General features: G+C 41.5%; 1 long non-coding RNA gene across 2 annotated transcripts; it reads left to right on the forward strand.

Moving 5' to 3' along the window:
• Positions 1-1,157: 1,157 nt before the first annotated feature.
• Positions 1,158-14,758, forward strand: LOC132592586 (uncharacterized). 2 transcript variants are annotated; one of them, XR_015951435.1, is made up of 6 exons: positions 1,158-1,356; positions 3,849-4,084; positions 5,318-5,381; positions 6,125-6,169; positions 11,297-11,372; positions 14,468-14,758. It is a non-coding gene; the product is annotated as an uncharacterized LOC132592586 (long non-coding RNA). The 2 variants fall into 2 exon arrangements; XR_009558093.2 differs by lacking the exon at positions 14,468-14,758 and having other exon boundaries at positions 11,297-11,430.
• The last annotated feature ends 4,791 nt before the right edge of the window (positions 14,759-19,549 follow it).

Consider the following 19,549-nt stretch of genomic DNA (forward strand, 5'->3'; position numbering starts at 1 on the left):
AAGGGTATGGCTGAGTGGCTGACACAACTAGCTTTCAACACTCCATTTGGTAACATTTTGTTAGAAGTCCCACTTGTAGCATGCATCCATGCTGAAATTTTCCAAAATCAATACAGTGGTACCTCGGTTTAAGGACACAATTGGTTCCGGAAGTCTGTACTTAACCTGAAGCGAACTTTCCCATTGAAAGTAATGGAAAGTGGATTAATCCGTTCCAGACGGGTCCGCGGAGTACTTAAACTGAAAGTACTCAAACCGAAGCATACTTAAACCGAGGTATGACTGTATATCATTATATATGGCTCTGCTATTTTCTGTGAACTTTCACAGAAACCACTTAAACCCACAGGAAACTATCCTGGAAACATTTAAATTATGCTATGGTACCTTGATTTCTCCCCACACTACCATTTAGAAGAATCACATTTGCAAGAATCATGTGTATTTTAATGTACATTTAAAAGGAGAAAGCAGGAGAGAGAGAGAGAGAGCACAAACACAGAAGGAACATTCTTCCTAAAGCAGTACATTTCTTAACAAACACAAACAGAAATCTTGGCCAAAGTTGTCATCATTGCTTAGTGTGTCTGTTTAAAGTTTGCAAGGAGTTAGACAGATTCTGTCTAATAAGTAAGTTTCCCACTTTGCTAACTCCTTAACCTAGAAAACAATAAGGAAGAAAGCTTTGACAGTTTTCTGGGGGCAAGGCAACTTCCTTTATTGGGGTCATTGCATTCCTTCTGTCTACAACTGTGATGCCCAATTCAAGGAAACAGTAAATTGTTCTCTTGGGAAAACGACTTTTAAGTATATATAGATATGGGAGAAGATGGGGAGCGGTGAGGAAGAATTTTTATTATTTGTTTCAAGGACTGGTAGGTGCGAGACCTGTCAGAATGATATGGAGCCAACCTACATGTACTGAATTAATTTCCAGTGCTCTGTTGTTCTTAGCTGTTTTTGCTTGATAAGTCAACTTGCCCTGCAGTATTCCCTTTTCGTTTAATTTCATTGTTTCCCACTTTAAAATATTACCTATAATTTGTGCTTTTTTCTCATTAGGTCAGAACCAAGTTACCGAGCAATGTTCTTAGTCAATGAGCATATGCAAACCTGGGGAATTTCCCTTTAATTCCAGAGGGGAGTGGCACATGCTCAGTGTGGTGTTTCTGTTGCCATGGTTTACAGGGCAACAGAAACCAAGAGGTAGGAGCAGGGCTGGCCCCAATACATTTTGGCACCTGAGGTAAACTACAAAATGCGCCCACTAGGGAAGGAGGAGTAAGTGAAGATCTATACCTTGGATCTCAAATGCCTTGGCTCCCGAACAAATCGGCTCCAGAAAGATTGAAACCTGTAAGTGAATGTTCTGGTTTTCGAATGTTCTTTTGGAAGCCAAACGTCCGATGGGGCTTCTGCGGCTTCCGATTGGCTGCAGGACCTTCCGGCAGCCAATCAGAAGTTGCACTTTGGTTTTCAAACATTTTGGAAGTCGAACAGACTTCTGGAACAGATTCTGTTTGACTTCCACGGTACGACTGTTTAGAGAACAGAGGGTGGGTGTCAAATCAATCTTACCTGACAACTGAAGTGGGAATTAAAAGATTGTTGCTTTTAATTTTAACACAGTAGAAGTCACACTCTGAATCATGCTGGGCAGGTGCAGAGCCCAGGAGAAGGCAACTTCTGCCATTTCCTCCCTAGGGAAGGCATGGGGAGACAGCCAAGGAGATGGCAGATCTGACTTCCAGCCACTGCTTTCGCCATAGCAGCAGCAGCAGTAGTGGGTGATCTATTTGTTAGAGGTTGAATCTGCTGCCCCCCGAGGTGGTCACCTCACCTTGTCACATGGATCAATCAGCCCTGGTTGAGACCCATAGGGTGGTGGCATGGCAGCAGGGCCTTCTCAGTGGCACCCCTCTGCTTATGGAACACCTCCATCACTGAGATAGGATTACCCTCCATACTGCTGAAGTTTTGGTGCTGCTTAAAGACACATTAATCTTGCCAAGCACTTGGTGATACTGGTCAAGATCAACAGGAAGAGTTCATTGCTTTTGCTATTGTATTTTTAAAAGTGGTTATAAATTTGCTGTCATTTAAATGTATTTTTATGATATTTGTATGTTGTTATAACATTTGTATATTTTTTAATTGTTGTTAGGCATCCTGGGTATTTTAAAAGTGTTGGAAGTTAATTTAGGGATCTTATTTCTTGTTTTATCATTGTATTCTTGCTTTGGCTATTGATGTTACACTTCTTGAAATCCAAAAAGAACAAAGCTGGGTACAAAAATGTTTGATATGAAATAAATCTGAAGGAAAAAAGAGAAACATAAAAGCATAAAGGTTTGCTGTACCAAAAGCACTGCAGTAAAACTAGCTCTGAATATTAAACATTGCATCATATTAAGCATAGCACCATTAGTCATTGCAGTGAGAAAAGAGACTGCTTTTTATTTGTTTTAAAAAATGCCATTTTAAAATCAAGAAATGAGGAAGATAGATTATAAACAGGTCACCAGATGATGGACTGCCCCAGACTTGTCATTTACCATTAAGGCATAGGTAGCTGAAGAAAAGTATCAAAATGCAAAATTTAACAGGAAAAAAAATGGATAATATAAATAAAAATAACTGTGAATGGAAATAAGCTGAAAGTAAAACCCAATAGTCATTAAAAAGATCTCAGAATAAGTCTTAAATTTCTGGAATAAAAACCATCTGAATTTCAAAATCAGAATTTATATTTGATTAAGTTTGCATATCTATGCAAATTGAGGGAAAGCCTCCTTTAAAGTTTAAGACTCCGGAATAAACATCCATAGGATTAGTCTACTTGGCTGCAATCTATGGTTGAACTGCAAAGGGCTGTGTTTTACTAAAACCTTTGCAGCATCTTCTATCTACAGGATGACAGTTGTGTATGGTGGTGTGGTCTTCCCAGTTTTTTATTGCATCCTGTACCAGCTATATTTTGGCTTCGTCTGTTGCTGTAATAAACTGATGATATTTTGTTTTGTACATGCCTATTAGTGGTTAATGCGGCTTGGGACCCTCGTACCTACGGGACCGCCTCTCCTGGTATGCCCCGCGGAGGACCTTAAGGTCCACAGACAACAATATTCTGGAGATCCCAAGCCATATGGTGGCTAGATTGGCCTCTACTAGGGCCAGGGCCTTTTCAGTATTGGCCCCAACTTGGTGGAACGTTCTTTCACAGGAGACCAGGGCCCTGCGGGATTTGTCATCTTTCCGCAGGGCCTGCAAGACAGAGCTATTCCGCCTGGCCTTTGGGTTGGACTTAGTCTGACCCCTGTGTTTTCCTCCCTCATGGCTTGCATTTATGGACTACTTAAAATCAGGCTGCATTTTAAATTTTAATACTGTATTTTAATCTGTATTTTAATCAATTGCTTTTTATGTTTTATTGTAATTTTATTGGTGTGAGCCGTCCTGAGCCCGGTTTTGACTGGGAAGGGTGGGGTATAAATAAAAATGTATTATTATTATTATTATTATTATTATTATTATTATTATTTAGTGCCCATTGGCACTAGCAGGGCAGAAATCAGGGAGTAGGTGAAACCAGACCCAATAAGAAGCAGAACAAGCTAAGTCTAGTTTTGTCCTCCTCATCCTTCCTACAGCGTTCTTCAAGCACAGGACTGATTCTAGGGGGGGGGGAGTTTATGGGTAGCTCCATCTCCTGGACTTGAGATTAAGTAAAAAGGTAAGCAGGTAGGAGTTGGCATGTTGATGCTGGTGACATTCCCCCTAATGAACATTTGAATTACCTATGGGATCAGGCCAGAGGTCCATCTAATTCCAGCATCCTTTTCTTACAGTGACCAACCAGATGCCCATAAGAAGCCCGCAAGCATCACCTGAGCACAACACCATCCTACGCACCTCTGATTCTCAGCATACTACCTAATGGACCAGCCTCCTCTGTGAACTTGTGGGAACAAACAATATTTATATCCAAAGGAAAAGAACACAAACAATATGTATCCAACAGAGAACAGACCCACTGAAATCAACAGGCATAAGTCTGGGACTGATCTGCACATGACTTAGTTGGGTATGTCCTAATTATCACAAAATCAGTAAGGTGTCTCAGAAGGTTTCAAATCAATTCACTTCATTACAATGAGGCAGTTGATAATGAAAAGTAGCAGAAAATATGTTGACAGCATGCCAAACAATGGCTGAGCAGTTTGTCTCATGTCACCCTTTAAATCTTTAAATCTAAGCTCTATGGCAGGCATCCCCAAACTTCGGCCCTCCAGATGTTTTGGACTACAATTCCCATCTTCCCTGACCACTGGTCCTGTTAGTTAGGGATCATGGGAGTTGTAGGCCAAAACATCTGGAGGGCCGCAGTTTGGGGATGCCTGCTCTAAGGCATCATCCACCATCATCCACCATCAATTCCTCTGTCTCCTGCAAGTGGCCAGAAAAACATATATGTCCATGATTCTTCCCATAACATGCTCTGAATGGGCCCATGATCTCTAGTCACCGTTAGTAAATGGAGCAGCCTTGGTAAATGGAATCAGGCAGGATTCAGCCAGCCAGCACAGGTAGAAATGGGTCAGGCAGAAAAGCAAGAGGGAGGTTTTGCCACAATATGTGATTAGGATTCTGCCGCAACTGCAGTCTGAGGCAATCCATAAGATTTGGGTGTCAATTTCATAGCTTAATGCCACTTTTTGTTTCCCTCATCTTGTTCTTCTCTTTTATCCTCTCTAATGGTCAGGAAGAAATAACACAATTAAGTGCATAGATTTAAGTTGTTTGGTCCCTTCTCCTTCTGGAATCAATAGGGCTAAATCAGCATAACTAGTTACAGATGGGGCTGCCAGTCACCCTTTCCCCCCCAAGGAAAGTAATCCAATTTCATGTTGCTGGGGCTTTTTTTCCTATTTCTTTCTGAGGACATACTAACTTTTTAAATTGAACTCCCAGAGTGAATGGATCTGAATCAAAAGAGATTAGCTCCTTCATCTGGTAACATAAATTTTAAAAGCAACCAGGAGCCAAAATGAACAGTGAACTTTGAAAATCCTAAAGCAATTGGAAAACGACAAACTATTCCTGAAAATGTAAGCTCCGCAAAGATTTTCACTTCAACGGTCAAAACTATGTAGTGCAGTTCTCTGGAAAATCTCTTTGGTGAACTGTGGGTGACACAAACAATTCGCGATAGAGGGATTTTGTTTGTTGGTTTGTTTGCTTGCTTTTTGCCCCCACAACTTAACAAGCTCTACTTTTTTTATTTTACTTTATCTCTTTCTCTCTCTGTTGGATACAGTTCAGGAAGATGCTGAATCCATCAGGAAAAAACTGAGTCAGATGGCGGGTATGAAGCAAAAAAGGTGATCTTTTAATCATATGGTACATGGTGGAAAACACCGCCTGTGCGATTTGCTCTGCTTGTTTCATCTTCCAATTAGCAGCTCTGCAAAAAAAAATTTTTAAAAAAATATCAGATACAACCTTGGCTATTACATAATGCACTCTGCTTTACACTTTACTGAAGTGCTGATGTTATACAGACTCCCACACACACACACACCCTGGTCTCTCTGAAAAAATTCAGTGGTACCTCTGGTTAAGAACTTAATTCATTCCCAAGGTCTGTTCTTAACCTGAAACTGTTCTTAACCTGAAGCACCACTTTAGCTAATGGGGCCTCCCACTGCCGCCACGCCACCGCCACACAATTTCTGTTCTCATCCTGAAGCAAAGTTCTTAACCCGAGGTACTATTTCTGGGTTAGCGGAATCTGTAACCTGAAGCGTCTGTAACCCAAGGTACCACTGTAATAGCAGGCATTTAAAATCACATTCTCAAGCTAGTCCCTGTCAGTATTTCAGTTGATGAAGACCCTTGTCCCATTTTGCTCAATGAATAAAAGCACTTGAAACTGACTAGGTTGTACATCAAGATTTCTCAAAGGACATCTAAAGGATAAAATGCACCAGAAAGTTACTGTGACATGGTCTAATTTTTTATATTTAGCAAGCAATGAACATTTGAATAAAAAACCCTTGTTAAAGATAAGAAGACAGCTGCTTCAATCCAGGACTGACCTAATTCAGCATTGTGTTTTCAACAGTGGCCAGTTAGATGCTTCCAGGAACAGCACCATTCCTTACAGCAGGTATGAGAAATGTTTAGCTCTCATGATGTTGCCATACCATCAGCTCCAGAAACCATAGCCAATGGGCCAGGGATCATGGGAGCTGTAGTTTGGCAATTTATGCATACCCTCCAACATTTCTTTGATGAAAATAGGGATGTCCCATTCCGTATTAATAATGATTTATACCCCACCCATCTGACTGGGTTATTTCAGCCACTCTGGGTGGCTTCCAACATATATAAGCATAATGAAACATTTTTTAAAAAACACTCCCTATACAGGGCTGTTTCAGACAGCTCTGGGGTCAGATAACTCCATACCCTCCAACATCCTCCAATGAAAATAGGGACTTCCTACCGTACCTTCCAACATTTCTCTGGTGAAAATAGGAGCGCCCTAAGGAAAAGCGGGACATTTCCAGATCAAATCAGAAATCAGGATGGCTTGTGTAAATCAGGGGCTGTCCCTGGAAAATAGCGACACTTGGAGGGTCTGACGTATGGCAGGCCCAAAGTTGCCCACACTTGCCCTACAGGTAACAGGTGATAGTCAGGAGAATACTTCTGCCTCTGAAGGCATGAGGAGGACTGCTGGATCAGGCCAATGGTCTATTCTGATCACCATTCTGCTTCCAATTAAATATATATATATATGCTGGCAGCAAGACCACTGGATAACTGTGTTTAAGGGCAAACTTTATTATTCCAAACTGGAAGTTTTCAGACCTTTTGCAGCCGATATTAAAGAGCTCTGTTTAGCAAGCAGGTCACTTTTGTAAAATCAGCCTCGTTTTTTTCTAATCACCATCATGATAAAATGGAAGCTAAGGTGTATTTCCATGTTTTGGTCATTGTATGGATCCTTTGTAGATAGTCCTAAATCATTAAGATAAGCCAATTAGGTTAATTAGCCATCTTAGAGCTGTTAGCCAGCTGATGTGAAAGTGCTTAACTAGAAGCTCAGCTAGAGAAGAATAGAAACTCAAGGACTCCACAAACTGAGCAGCTGGGATTAGAATGAGAAATTAATGTGAGATGCAGGTTCATTCTTTGGCATTTCAGTTAGGGCTGAGAATGTCCCAAGTCTGAAATTCTGGAGAGCCACTGCCAGTCAGTGCAGATAATACAAAAGTAGATGGATGAATTGTCTGACTCCGCTTCCTATTTCCCACGTGTCTTCCTATCTTTGTGGTGATAATCTGGTTCTACCAACAGGTAGTAATGGGGTTGCCAGACTCAATAGTGGACAGGCCTTCTGTGCCTTTAATTGCCCTGCTCTCTTTTGAGTCTGGAAACCTTAAAGAGAAACCAGCAGACCCTTTGTTTAATTTCCAAGCAAAGGGTCTGCTGGTTTCTCTTTAAGGTTACCAGACTCAAAAGACAGCAGGGCAATTAAAGGCACAAAAGTCCTGTCCACTATTGAGTCTGGCAACCCTAGGTAGTAATCTGAGTAAATAGATCTGGTGCTACATGGGAGTCAATGAAAACAGAGGCTGAAAATTTACCAGGTATTTTCTGTTGTGCAATTTAAAGGGATGGGGGAAGAATAATTATTTGCCCTTCCCTTAATTGATAAACAGCTGCAATAAAATTTGCAGCCATCTAAGTTCTTATACCCCCTTCATGGATCAATGCCTTGTCGTGGCGAAGGGGCTTGAATAACTCAGAGAAGCTATGAGCTATGCCATGCAGGGCCACCCAAGATGGACAGGTCATAGTGGAGAATTTTGACTAAACGTGATCCACCTGGAGAAGGAACTGGCAAGCCACTCCAGTATCCCTGCCAAGAAAACTCCATGGACAAAGACAACAGGCATATAAAAGTTATGACGCTGGAAGATGAGCCCCTCAGGTCGGAAGGTGTCCAACATGCTACTGAGGAAGAGCGGAGGACAAGTACAAGTAGATTCAGAGCTGATGAAGCGGCTGGGCCAAAGCCGAAAGGACACTCAGTTGCGGATATGCCTGGAAGCGAAAGGAAAGTCCGATGCTGTAAAGAAAAATATTGCATAGGAACCTGGAATGTAAGAACCATGAGTGGAGGTAAGCTGGATGTGGTCAAAAATGAGATGACAAGAATAAATATCGACATCCTGGGCATCAGTGAACTAAAATGGAAGGGAATGGGTGAATTCAGTTCGGGTGACTATCATATCTACTACTGTGGGCAAGAATCCTGTAGCAGAAATGGAGTGGCCCTCATAGTCAACAAAAGAGTGGCAAAAGCTGTAATGGGATGCAATCTCAAAAATGACAGAATGATCTCGATACGAATCCAAGGCAGACCTTTTAACATCACAGTAATCCAAGTTTATGCACCAACTACCGGTGCTGAAGAAAGTGAAATTGACCAATTCTATGAAGACCTACAACAACTTCTAGAAATGACACCAAAGAAGGATGTTCTTCTCATTACAGGGGATTGGAATGCTAAAGTAGGGAATCAAGAGATAAAAGGAACAACTGGCAAGTTTGGCCTTGGAGTTCAAAATGAAGCAGGGCAAAGGCTAATAGAGTTCTGTCAAGAGAACAAGCTGGTCATCACAAACACTCTCTTCCAACAACACAAGAGACGACTCTACACATGGATATCACCAAATGGGCAGCATCGAAATCAGATTGATTATATTCTCTGCAGCCAAAGATGGAGAAGCTCTATACAGTCAGCAAAAACAAGACCTGGAGCTGACTGTAACTCAGATCATCAGCTTCTTATAGCAAAATTCCAGCTTAAACTGAAGAAAGTAGGAAAAACCACTGGGCCAGTAAGATACAATCTGAATCAAATCCCTTATGAATACACACTGGAAGTGAGGAACAGGTTTAAGTATTTAGATTTGGTGGACAGAGTGCCTGAAGAACTGTGGATGGAGGCTCGTAACATTATACAGGAGGCAGCAACAAAAACCATCCCAAGGAAAAGGAAATGCAAGAAAGCAAAATGGCTATCCAACGAGGCCTTACAAATAGAGGAGGAGAGGAGGCAAGCAAAATGCAAGGGAGATAGGGAAAGATACAGGAAACTGAATGCAGATTTCCAAAAAACAGCAAGGAGAGACAAGAGGGTCTTCTTAAATGAGCAATGCAAAGAAATAGAGGAAAACAATAGAATGGGGAAAACCAGAGATCTGTTCAAGAAAATTGGAGATATGAAAGGAACATTTCGTACAAAGATTACCATAATCAAGGACAAAAGTGGTAAGGACCTAACAGAAGCAGAAGACATCAAGAAGAGGTGGCAAGAATACACAGATGAATTATACCAGAAAGATATGGAGGTCTCATACACCCCAGGTAGTGTGGTTGCTGACCTTGAGCCAGACATCTTGGAGAGTGAAGTCAAATGGGCCTTAGAAAGCATTGCTAATAACAAGGCCAGTGGAAGTGATGATATTCCAGCTGAACTATTTAAAATTTTAAAAGATGATGCTGTTAAGGTGCTACACCCAATATGCCAGCAAGTTTGGAAAACTCAGCAATGGCCAGAGGATTGGAGAAGATCAGTCTACATCCCAATTCCAAAGAAGGGCAGTGCCAAAGAATGCTCCAACTACCGCACAATTGCGCTCATTTCACACGCTAGCAAGGTTATGCTTAAAATTCTACAAGGCAGGCTTAGGCAGTATGTGGACCGAGAACTCCCAGAAGTGCAAGCTGGATTTCGAAAGGGCAGAGGAACCAGAGACCAAATAGCAAACATGCGCTGGATTATGGAGAAAGCTAGAGAGTTCCAGAAAAACGTCTACTTCTGCTTCATTGACTATGCAAAAGCCTTTGACTGTGTCGACCACAGCAAACTATGGCAAGTTCTTAAAGAAATGGGAGTGCCTGATCACCTCATCTGTCTCCTGAGAAATCTCTATGTGGGACAAGAAGCTACAGTTAGAACTGGATATGGAACAACTGATTGGTTCAAAATTGGGAAAGGAGTACGACAAGGTTGTATATTGTCTCCCTGCTTATTTAACTTATATGCAGAATTCATCATGCGAAAGGCTGGACTAGATGAATCCCAAACCGGAATTAAGATTGCCGGAAGAAATATCAACAACCTCAGATATGCAGATGACACAACCTTGATGGCAGAAAGCGAGGAGGAATTAAAGAACCTTTTAATGAGGGTGAAAGCGGAGAGCGCAAAATATGGTCTGAAGCTCAACATCAAAAAAACCAAGATCATGGCCACTGGTCCCATCACCTCCTGGCAAATAGAAGGGGAAGAAATGGAGGCAGTGAGAGATTTTACTTTCTTGGGCTCCTTGATCACTGCAGATGGTGACAGCAGTCACGAAATTAAAAGACGCCTGCTTCTTGGGAGAAAAGCAATGACAAACCTAGACAGCATCTTAAAAAGCAGAGACATCACTTTGCCGACAAAGGTCCGTATAGTTAAAGCTATGGTTTTCCCAGTAGTGATGTATGGAAGTGAGAGCTGGACCATAAAGAAGGCTGATCGTCGAAGAATTGATGCTTTTGAATTATGGTGCTGGAGGAGACTCTTGAGAGTCCCATGGACTGCTAGAAGATCAAACCTATCCATTCTTAAGGAAATCAGCCCTGAGTGCTCCCTGGAAGGACAGATCGTGAAGCTGAGGCTCCAATACTTTGGCCACCTCATGAGAAGAGAAGAATCCTTGGAAAAGACCCTGATGTTGGGAAAGATTGAGGGCACTGGGAGAAGGGGACGACAGAGGACAAGATGGTTGGACAGTGTTCTCGAAGCTACGAACATGAGTTTGACCAAACTGCGGGAGGCAGTGCAAGACAGGAGTGCCTGGCGTGCTATGGTCCATGGGGTCACGAAGAGTCGGACACGACTAAACGACTAAACAACAACAACAAAGTTCTTATACATGCAAGCAGCTGACGTTACCACGCTGTAAGTTTCCACAGAGGTGTCCTAGGGCATTAAAGGAAGAGCGCAAATGGTTGGAATAGCCAGAGTGCGGAGGATTGATTGTCAATATAGTTTTATGTGCGTGAAATGGAGTGGTCTTTATTAGAACAGCACAAGAAACATCAAGCTGCAGTAAAAATTATCTTGACAACATGGTTAGCCTCGTGCAGACTGTTATCCAATTCCCAAGGTTGTTGCAATAGGCTCTAGGGAGTCTAAAATTAATTACTCCCATTTCATATTTAACAGAGAGAAAAGAAAAGGAAGACTGGAAACAACAGAATCGTGTCCAAGGAATATGAATGCAGAAAGTGATAATTAAACGGTTCGGCTTTCGTTTGACTCTGTACAGTATAATGTATTTTTGAAGTAGCACTCGCATTCAAAATAGTACAAGGGTTTCACAGTCATCCTAGTACCACCTATAAATGCTATTTATAGTGATTGGTGTGTGTGTTAAAAAAAAGTGTGTTGGGATAGTAGTGATTACTGGTGCACACACAACATGGATTTGGGTGCTGTAATATACGGTTCATAATTTCTAAAGCGCCCATTCCTTCTTCTTCAAGGAAGATGGATTGCCCGGGTTATGTGTACTTGTGCAGATATATGAATCACATTATAATTGATATGTAATAGGCAGCAGACATGTAGCCTGTGCTCCACTGCATATATAAGAATGCCAGTTTCAATAATGCTTGAACTGCCCCTAAGTTGCAAATCAAATTGCTTGTTGCTTCCATACTTTTAGCTAACTTAAAAAGGTTAGGAGGGAGCGAAAGTGAGTTTGGTTTGACATTTGAATAGAGACATTTGAATTCCATGGCAGAGAACTAACCCATTAGGTCATTTTCTTTATTCAAAGGGATCTCTGACTAACACAGTTTGGGCTGATAATTGAGAACAGAAATGTGATTGTGTCCCATCAAACCAGGCTTTATAATCAAGTAAATAATACTCAGAAGTCAGCAGCAGGGAATGATACGGAATGTCGAATCCACTGATATGATGAGTTCAGATATAAATTTGGCAGCAGTCATTTTGAAAAGGCATAAATGTAATTAAGTTTGCCTTAAAAGAAAATTGCATCTACTTTCCAGCGTGCTGAGTACAAAGTCTGGATGATACATGGGAATGGTTGAAGTTCAGAGGTGTTCAAACTGAAGTGAAGCTCAGAGTCATTTTCAGTGAATCTAAAAGTTGTTCTGCAGGATACCAGAGATGCCAAACAGGAAAGAATGAATCACCGTTTGTCATCACTCTTGCATATTATTATTAATATTATTATTCCTTTTATTTTTTCAAAAGTGCTTAGTGTAATCTAAGCCTCCAAATTTCAAGAATCCTTCATGCAGCAGCAAAATGTTTGTCTCATGTAGAATCAAAAGCAAATTTTAAGGTTGAATTCTTGAACGGTTAAAACATTTGAGAACCTTCAAAGGAAATCAAAATGTTGAAAAGAGTGGCAATTTCCCCCAAGGTAGGAGCATACGTTCCTACGTTGTGCAACACCCATTGCACACTAGCCTGGAACCATCTGGTACTAGCCATGAATCCAGATTCAATGTTCTCTGATCGCCAGTGCAGGGGCTGTTGTGCTAGCATAAGAGCAAGAATAATGGCTGTGCCATATGAAATCCAACAGCTGCACTAGTGGAAGTTTATCATGCAACAGGTTTCACAACAGGAAGTATTGGAGCTTACAACAATCAGTTATACAACCAGTAATGAGACCCATGCTGACTTCCTGTGCCTTCTCTTGCACAAGCCATTCTGCTACTGCAGGCATCCTCAACCTAAGCCCTCCAGATGTTTTGAGACTACAATTCCCATCATCCCTGACCACTGGTCCTGTTAGCTAAGGAAGATGGGAGTTGTAGTCCCAAAACATCTGGAGGGCTGAGTTTGGGGGGGTTTGTGCTAGTGCAGCTATGACACCACTAAAGGACTTTTGTTTAGTACCACTTTGAATTACTTCCAGGATATTTGATTATGGGTGTTTTGGGGATCATTTATAGCCATGCATCCCCTTTCATAGATCCTTTCCATTTAAAATTATAGATGCTCGTTAAGGTTCTGGTGTGTGATCAAAACAAGAATCCCTGTGAGATTGTACACTTACTATTATACCCAGTTTAGACATGGAGAAGTGTTAATTCACAAAGAAACTAATTTGAGGTTATTCTATTAATTTACAAGGGCCTTAACAAATTGGGTCCAGGATACCTTAAGGGCCATCTGATTCCTTATATCCCTGTCCAGTGTGGAGGAGTCACGCCTAGTGGTGGCTTAGATGCACAGCTCACCTCTATCAGGAGCCATGTGCTCAATTGTGGGCCCAATTCTGTCAAGCTTTCAGCTGAGATCAGACATGCCCCCTACCCCCCAATTCCTGTTGAACTTCTGGTGCTGAGCAAAGACTTCTTTTATTTATGGTTTTAACTGATTTTACCATTATTGTGCTTGTTTAAATATTACTGTACACTTCTTAGAGACTACTGTGTTAAGCAGTATATAAAATGTTTAAATAAAATAAAATGGAAGCTGAGATAGATAGAACCTCCCCAAGACTGCCTGTTCCATTCACTGGATGAACTCATATACTTGTGCACACACTAGGGGGAAATAAGCCAAGCAACATTTAGAATTACTGTAGGAGGCATACCTTTTATGCCTGCCATGTGCTATAACATACTGAAAAATGTAGCTGTGGTGTGTCTTCTAAATACAGGCGTTAGCACAAGCTGTAAAACTATAAAAAATAATAAGAAGAAACATGTTTTTCCTCAATTAAATTTTTTAAGTGTTTGAAATTGCTATGTGCAGCCATGCAGATGGAAGGGGAGAGAAGATAAATATTGCACTACAGATAGTTAATCTCTAGCTGAAGCATTTTAATAAATTGGAGTTACAAAAAAAATCAGTGCACATCAATTGGTTCCAACCAACTCTTGTTTATCTTCCACCTCTGTCTGTGTTTGATGGATGTTGTTCATGCTCTTTGGTTTACAGTAACAAACAGGTTTTTAATTTTTCTAAACTCCATCTCTCCAGTGCCATTCTGTGATGGATGATCTGACAAAAGGTTCTTCAGTGAAGTCTGAATACTAAATAAATTAGCAGTATTAGAAGTAGCGCATCATTCACCCCTGACTGCTTTCCAGTCATTGCTGCTTTTCTCCTCCTTTACTTGCTTAATCTCTGGTGGTACAACTATCTGCTCAGCACATGACAACGGCCCAACCCATATGCCCTAACAACAGATGGTGTGTATGGCAAATAGGGCACAGAGTGTGCTTGCAATGAGCAAAGAAAGCACTGATCTGACTGCTCTTCCATATGTTCAGATCCCCAAGAAAACTGTGTATGAGCTACATGCAAAATATCATGAAGTTAAACCATGTCTATTATCTCAATCAGATCTCACTGCGGTGTGCTTCATCTGCTGATGAGAAAGAAAGAAATTGGGCTAAATCCAGTTTAATCCAGTTGGAACTTTCGAAACAATGGATGAGTTGTTTGTCCTGTTCCTGGTTGCTGTTGATATTTTGAGACCATGTAAAGTCTTACCATTAAGTACTGGTTCATATAAGTATTTCAGACTTCTGGTCAATCGATTTCATACTTCCATATTATTTATGTCTGCATTATTGACGTAGGATTCATTATGAAATGTGTTGGGCCTAATAAACCTTTTCCTCAGCTCTTTAAGGTCATCTTTATTTTTCTACCTGTGATTGGTGTTGTGATATATGGAATCTGTGCCTTCCCATTTGTTTTTCCTGCCCACTGGAATCAATGGGACAGGCTAGTAATGATTTAAGCCCCATTGATTTCAACTGGAAGTAAGCACAACTAAGTTAGTATGGATACATCTCTTCACTTTTAACCCTGGGCCTTATATTCCTCTCCACAGAGATTTGTCAATATCTACCAGACCCAAGAGCAAGAAACAGTATACCTTGTCCAATGCTTTTTGCTGAATAAGGGCTAGGGAGGAAAGAGAGCTATAAGGAGGATTATCAACAAACAAACCCTTACCCTGGAAAATGAGGCAGAAAACATGAGTGCACAACGGCTAATCCAACATATCAGTCAGGCTTGTTGAGAGCAAGGAAGAACTACCACTAATACAATATAAATCATCTGTGGCTCATCACAGGTCAAGGTTTATAACAAATACCTGAGGAATAAAAACTGCTTGTCTGTGTAACTAAAGCGTTGGTAACTGTGGAAGTTAGCCTGTGTGCTTTTTCTGCTCACCTGTCCTGAGATTTTTCATCAGCTTTGGAGTACAGTGGTACCTCGGTTCGTGAACGCAATCCGTTCCGTGGAGGCGTTCGTTCGCCGAGGCATTCGCTCGCTGAAGGCACGCTTCTGAGCATGCGCGAAGCGCTGATAGAGCTCTTCTGCGCACGCATGCGCTGCACAGATCGTGTCTGCGCATCCGACACCGCGGAACCCGGATTTAAACACTTCCGGGTCTGCGGCGTTTGTAAACGGAGGTTTTCGTAAATGGAGGTAGTTGTAAACCGAGGTTCCACTGTACACCATTCACTCAGGATTCAATGGAATTTCTCCACAACCTTACAAACCTCTCCCATAACCCATATTCAAGTATGAAGAGGCTATCCGTAACACAGGAGCCAGTGCCCACATGTGAAGTTGGTCACTTGTAAATAAGAAGGCGGGCGGAAGTGGAATTGGAGGAACCGAGGATGGTGAGGAGGTACCCCATTTGCCTTGATAGAGTAACCTCCACTGTCTGCATCCTGCCAACTGATGTGACATCAACAGAGCCGGTGCTCATACTTGTGTATCCCTGCACATACGGTAGTCCCCCTTCAGACTGATGTTGGTCACAAGTAGGCTGGGGGACATGGCTGGCATATGCATTTTGAGCAACCCCTCTGGATAATATTCTGGATAGCTTTCATATGGCATATAGTGGCAATGCAATTTTCCTAGAGTCACACCAGCAATAATGGTTTCATATAACAGAATCATTTATATGGGTTGTTGTTATTACCACCACAAAGGCAGTATACAAAACCAACAGTACAATACAACAACAAAATAAGTTGCCACTGTGTTCCTAGGGCCTTCACTATATAGTGGGATGTGTAAGTCGGCTTCATACATGTCACTACGAAGATTATACTATGCAATTAGCACTTCTATTAATACATGGATATATCCAGCCCATATGATACATCCCATTTGCCTGCAGTGTGAATAGGCCGTGGGATGGTGACTTCATCACACAGAGCTCTGTTGGGAGAGATGAATATTTGTATGAGTGTTCTATATTCCCTTTCCCCAGTTGTGCCTCTTGGATGATGTTCTGTTGTGATGTAGCCTGTTTCTGCAGATGATTTGTGAGTGGTACAGCACTACTCTATGGTAGAGTCAGCCCTGGTGTGAATATACCCTCTGTGAGCTAAGAAGGAACAATTGACTGACCCAATCAGTCTATTTCTTTCCCAAGGGTTCTATTGTTACTGATCAGTCTAATAATGAATCAGTGTATATCAAGATTTCTTATACACATTTGCTTAAAGCTAAGTTATGTAGTGAACGGTTCACTCAACTCTAATGATGAACACATGCATACAATTCTTGTTCTCCCCTTCCCTTGTGGCCTAAACTTCTCATTTGTGAAATAGAGCCTGCCATAGCCCTTAAATTGAGTCGAGTCTCCTAGTGCTGCTTTGTAGACTAAAAAGCCAGCAATCACAGCTGGAGCCTTCCTGTATACGATCCACTGCTATTCTTACATTATTATTTTTCTGTATTAAGTCAGGGACTAGGGACATAGTCTCTCAGAACAGTTTAAAGTGCCCCAGTTCAATGGAAAATAATAATACTACACAGGCACATATACCCAACACTTCTCCTCACTGTAATTCCAGAGGGAGAAAATGGTCTGTGTCTCATACTGCAAATACATCACTGTACTGGCAGAAATCATGGCAGGTAGCATCCCTCTGCTCTTTGAGTACCAAAGTAAAACAAGTTTTTATCATCAGCATGGAAAAAGAACTTTATATTTTTTTTAAAAAAAATAAGAAAATAACTGCTGAAAGATTAGCAACAGCCAGATTTTTATATTATTTGTATGTTAATGCTGTATAGGAAAAATGGGATTCCTTTCTTAAACTGGCAGTTGGGTCAGAAAAATGGGGCATTGCCATCAATGGTTGTAATGACATTCAGGGCCAAATGCCACACTAACTAAGAAAGTTGCTCCAAATATCTGACAGCTCAGTGGTTCACATCAGACCCAACATCACCACCTAGCATTCCTGGACAGCTGTCAGGGCCCACAACCAATGATAATACCTGCTGATGAGGCTCTGGGCAGCCACCATCTTAATTTTCCCCACATGCAGTGGCCCTAAACATCATATAATTCTGTGCTAACTGGTGGTCCCCACTGTTTCTTTCTGGTGGAGACCTCCCCACTCTCAAGAGGTTGTGGGGTTACAGAACTGCTAGGACAACACATCCTGGAGCATCTAAGGCAGCAGCTGCAGCCAGCGTCCATCGAATTATACCTTGCTGAATGTCCATTACTGCGCTCCTGAAGTGCACCCTAGGAAACATACTATTGACATGCAGGTGATTTGGTCATAGTTAATCAATCTGAAGGATCAACAGTTCAACATGTCAAGTGGAATTCAACATTGCATTTTTACAAATGTTCCAGCTTTGCAAGCATAGCAGCAGCTTCCCAGACGGAAGCTCCTCCCTGTTGCATGCCATCCTAGGGCTCTCCTGAAACCCTCCAAGCCAATTGTAGGGGGTGCATGGGGGGGGGAGGAAAGCCCCATTGCATAAGTGGAATCCCTTGCATAAGGCCTCCATTCACAGGTTTATTAGGTGAATTCAATCTGTTGATTTGAGACCATTAGTTATTAACATGCCGCAGCAAATGCGACTTTGTAGTCTTCTCTAAAAGTTACTTGGATGGTCATTGGTGGTCACAAAGGAGCATATGCACAACCTTGCACTGTGTGGACTTTCAGTGAATATGGCTGGCCATGGAATGAATTAAAATTATATCTGTCATTAATAGACTCTGGACCAAAAGTGGGGGGGGGGGGTATACAAAGGAAATGATGGTAGATGTTACAAGCCCACACAATAACAAAATCTTGTCCCTCCCACCACATCCTAGTACTTCCTATTGTTCTAAACAAACAGAATGTCACCCTACCTGTTGCTTGTTTCAGACTTAATAAGAACTGTGGTTAAATAACCCATACTGAATCATGGGGCCACATGCATCAATCCTGGGTGCCTCCAACATTTACATCCACACTGGTCTCCACTTCTGACATTCAGATGTTTAGTACAAAGGTAAGAAAAGGTCTTCTAGCCATGCTCAGCTGAACATACAGCAATTGGAAGCCTTTGGTAACCAGGGTTCCTAATCACAGGGGACATTTAACCACCTGTAGCTCAACATAGATAAAAGGCCCCTTCAGACCTTCCAACTGAATGCATGAAGGTCAGAGATGTAGCTGTGAGAAAGGTTGCTGGAAAGCAGGACTAGTCCATGAGCCATACAGTTCTGACAATATCAGTATACGGCTTCATTTTCATTGTAATGTAGAGACTCTGCCTTCAGGCATCAAATCTTTCTCGCCCTCCTTAAAGCCATTGTCTGTAATTTCACCAAGGTTGAACACAAGAGGAGATGTTAATTTTTCCATTGAAACCTCCTCTTAACTGATGGCCAAGATATCCAGTCCTCAAATCAAATATAAGGTGAGAAAATAATGGAGGACTTCAAATTAAGATGATATGAGGACTTCAAAAAAGAACCTCTCACAAGGGCTGGTTATCACAAATCAGCCCTGCTGATAAATCTTTGCTGGCTGGCAGGTAGAATAAAATATTCCTTAACTGGCAGCTACCGGTATGTAAGTGACAGTAGGTGTTTCAACACTTGAAAGTGAGACCATTATACAGAGCTATGCAAAGATGAACAACTATTTGCAATGGCTCTGGAAACTAAATTTCACCATGCTACACCTACAGTCTACCAATCTGCTCATGTAAAAAGATTCTAAAATGTATTTACTTTTAAAGATGAAATTCTAATCTTCTAATAACATAGTAGAACTATACATCTGATCATGATGTTACCCATTTTAATATTCACTTTTTTAAAAAAGCAAGCAAAGGAGATACAAGTGACACAGTGAAGAACAATATCCCCCCCCCCAGATAATCTCTTTAAATAAAAAAAACCCAGATGCTGTCAAAGAAAATAAAATCGAGAAACCTGGAAAATATTTCATGATGTCCTTATCTGTTGAAAGAGTTTCTCTAGGAGGTTGAAAGCTGTGGGAGGGGGGGGGGGAATGATCCCTTAAAGGGACAATGTCATCCCACTTAGATCTGAAACAACCTTGCTCAGCTCAGAGATGGCAGATTGCTGGCACCAGAATCAGCAGGAATGCTGCTGCATTTTAAGTTGCAGGGAAGTGTTAC

Source organism: Zootoca vivipara, chromosome 8 (genome assembly GCF_965207765.1).
Source record: "Zootoca vivipara chromosome 8, rZooViv2.hap1.1, whole genome shotgun sequence".
Lineage (NCBI taxonomy): Eukaryota > Metazoa > Chordata > Lepidosauria > Squamata > Lacertidae > Zootoca > Zootoca vivipara.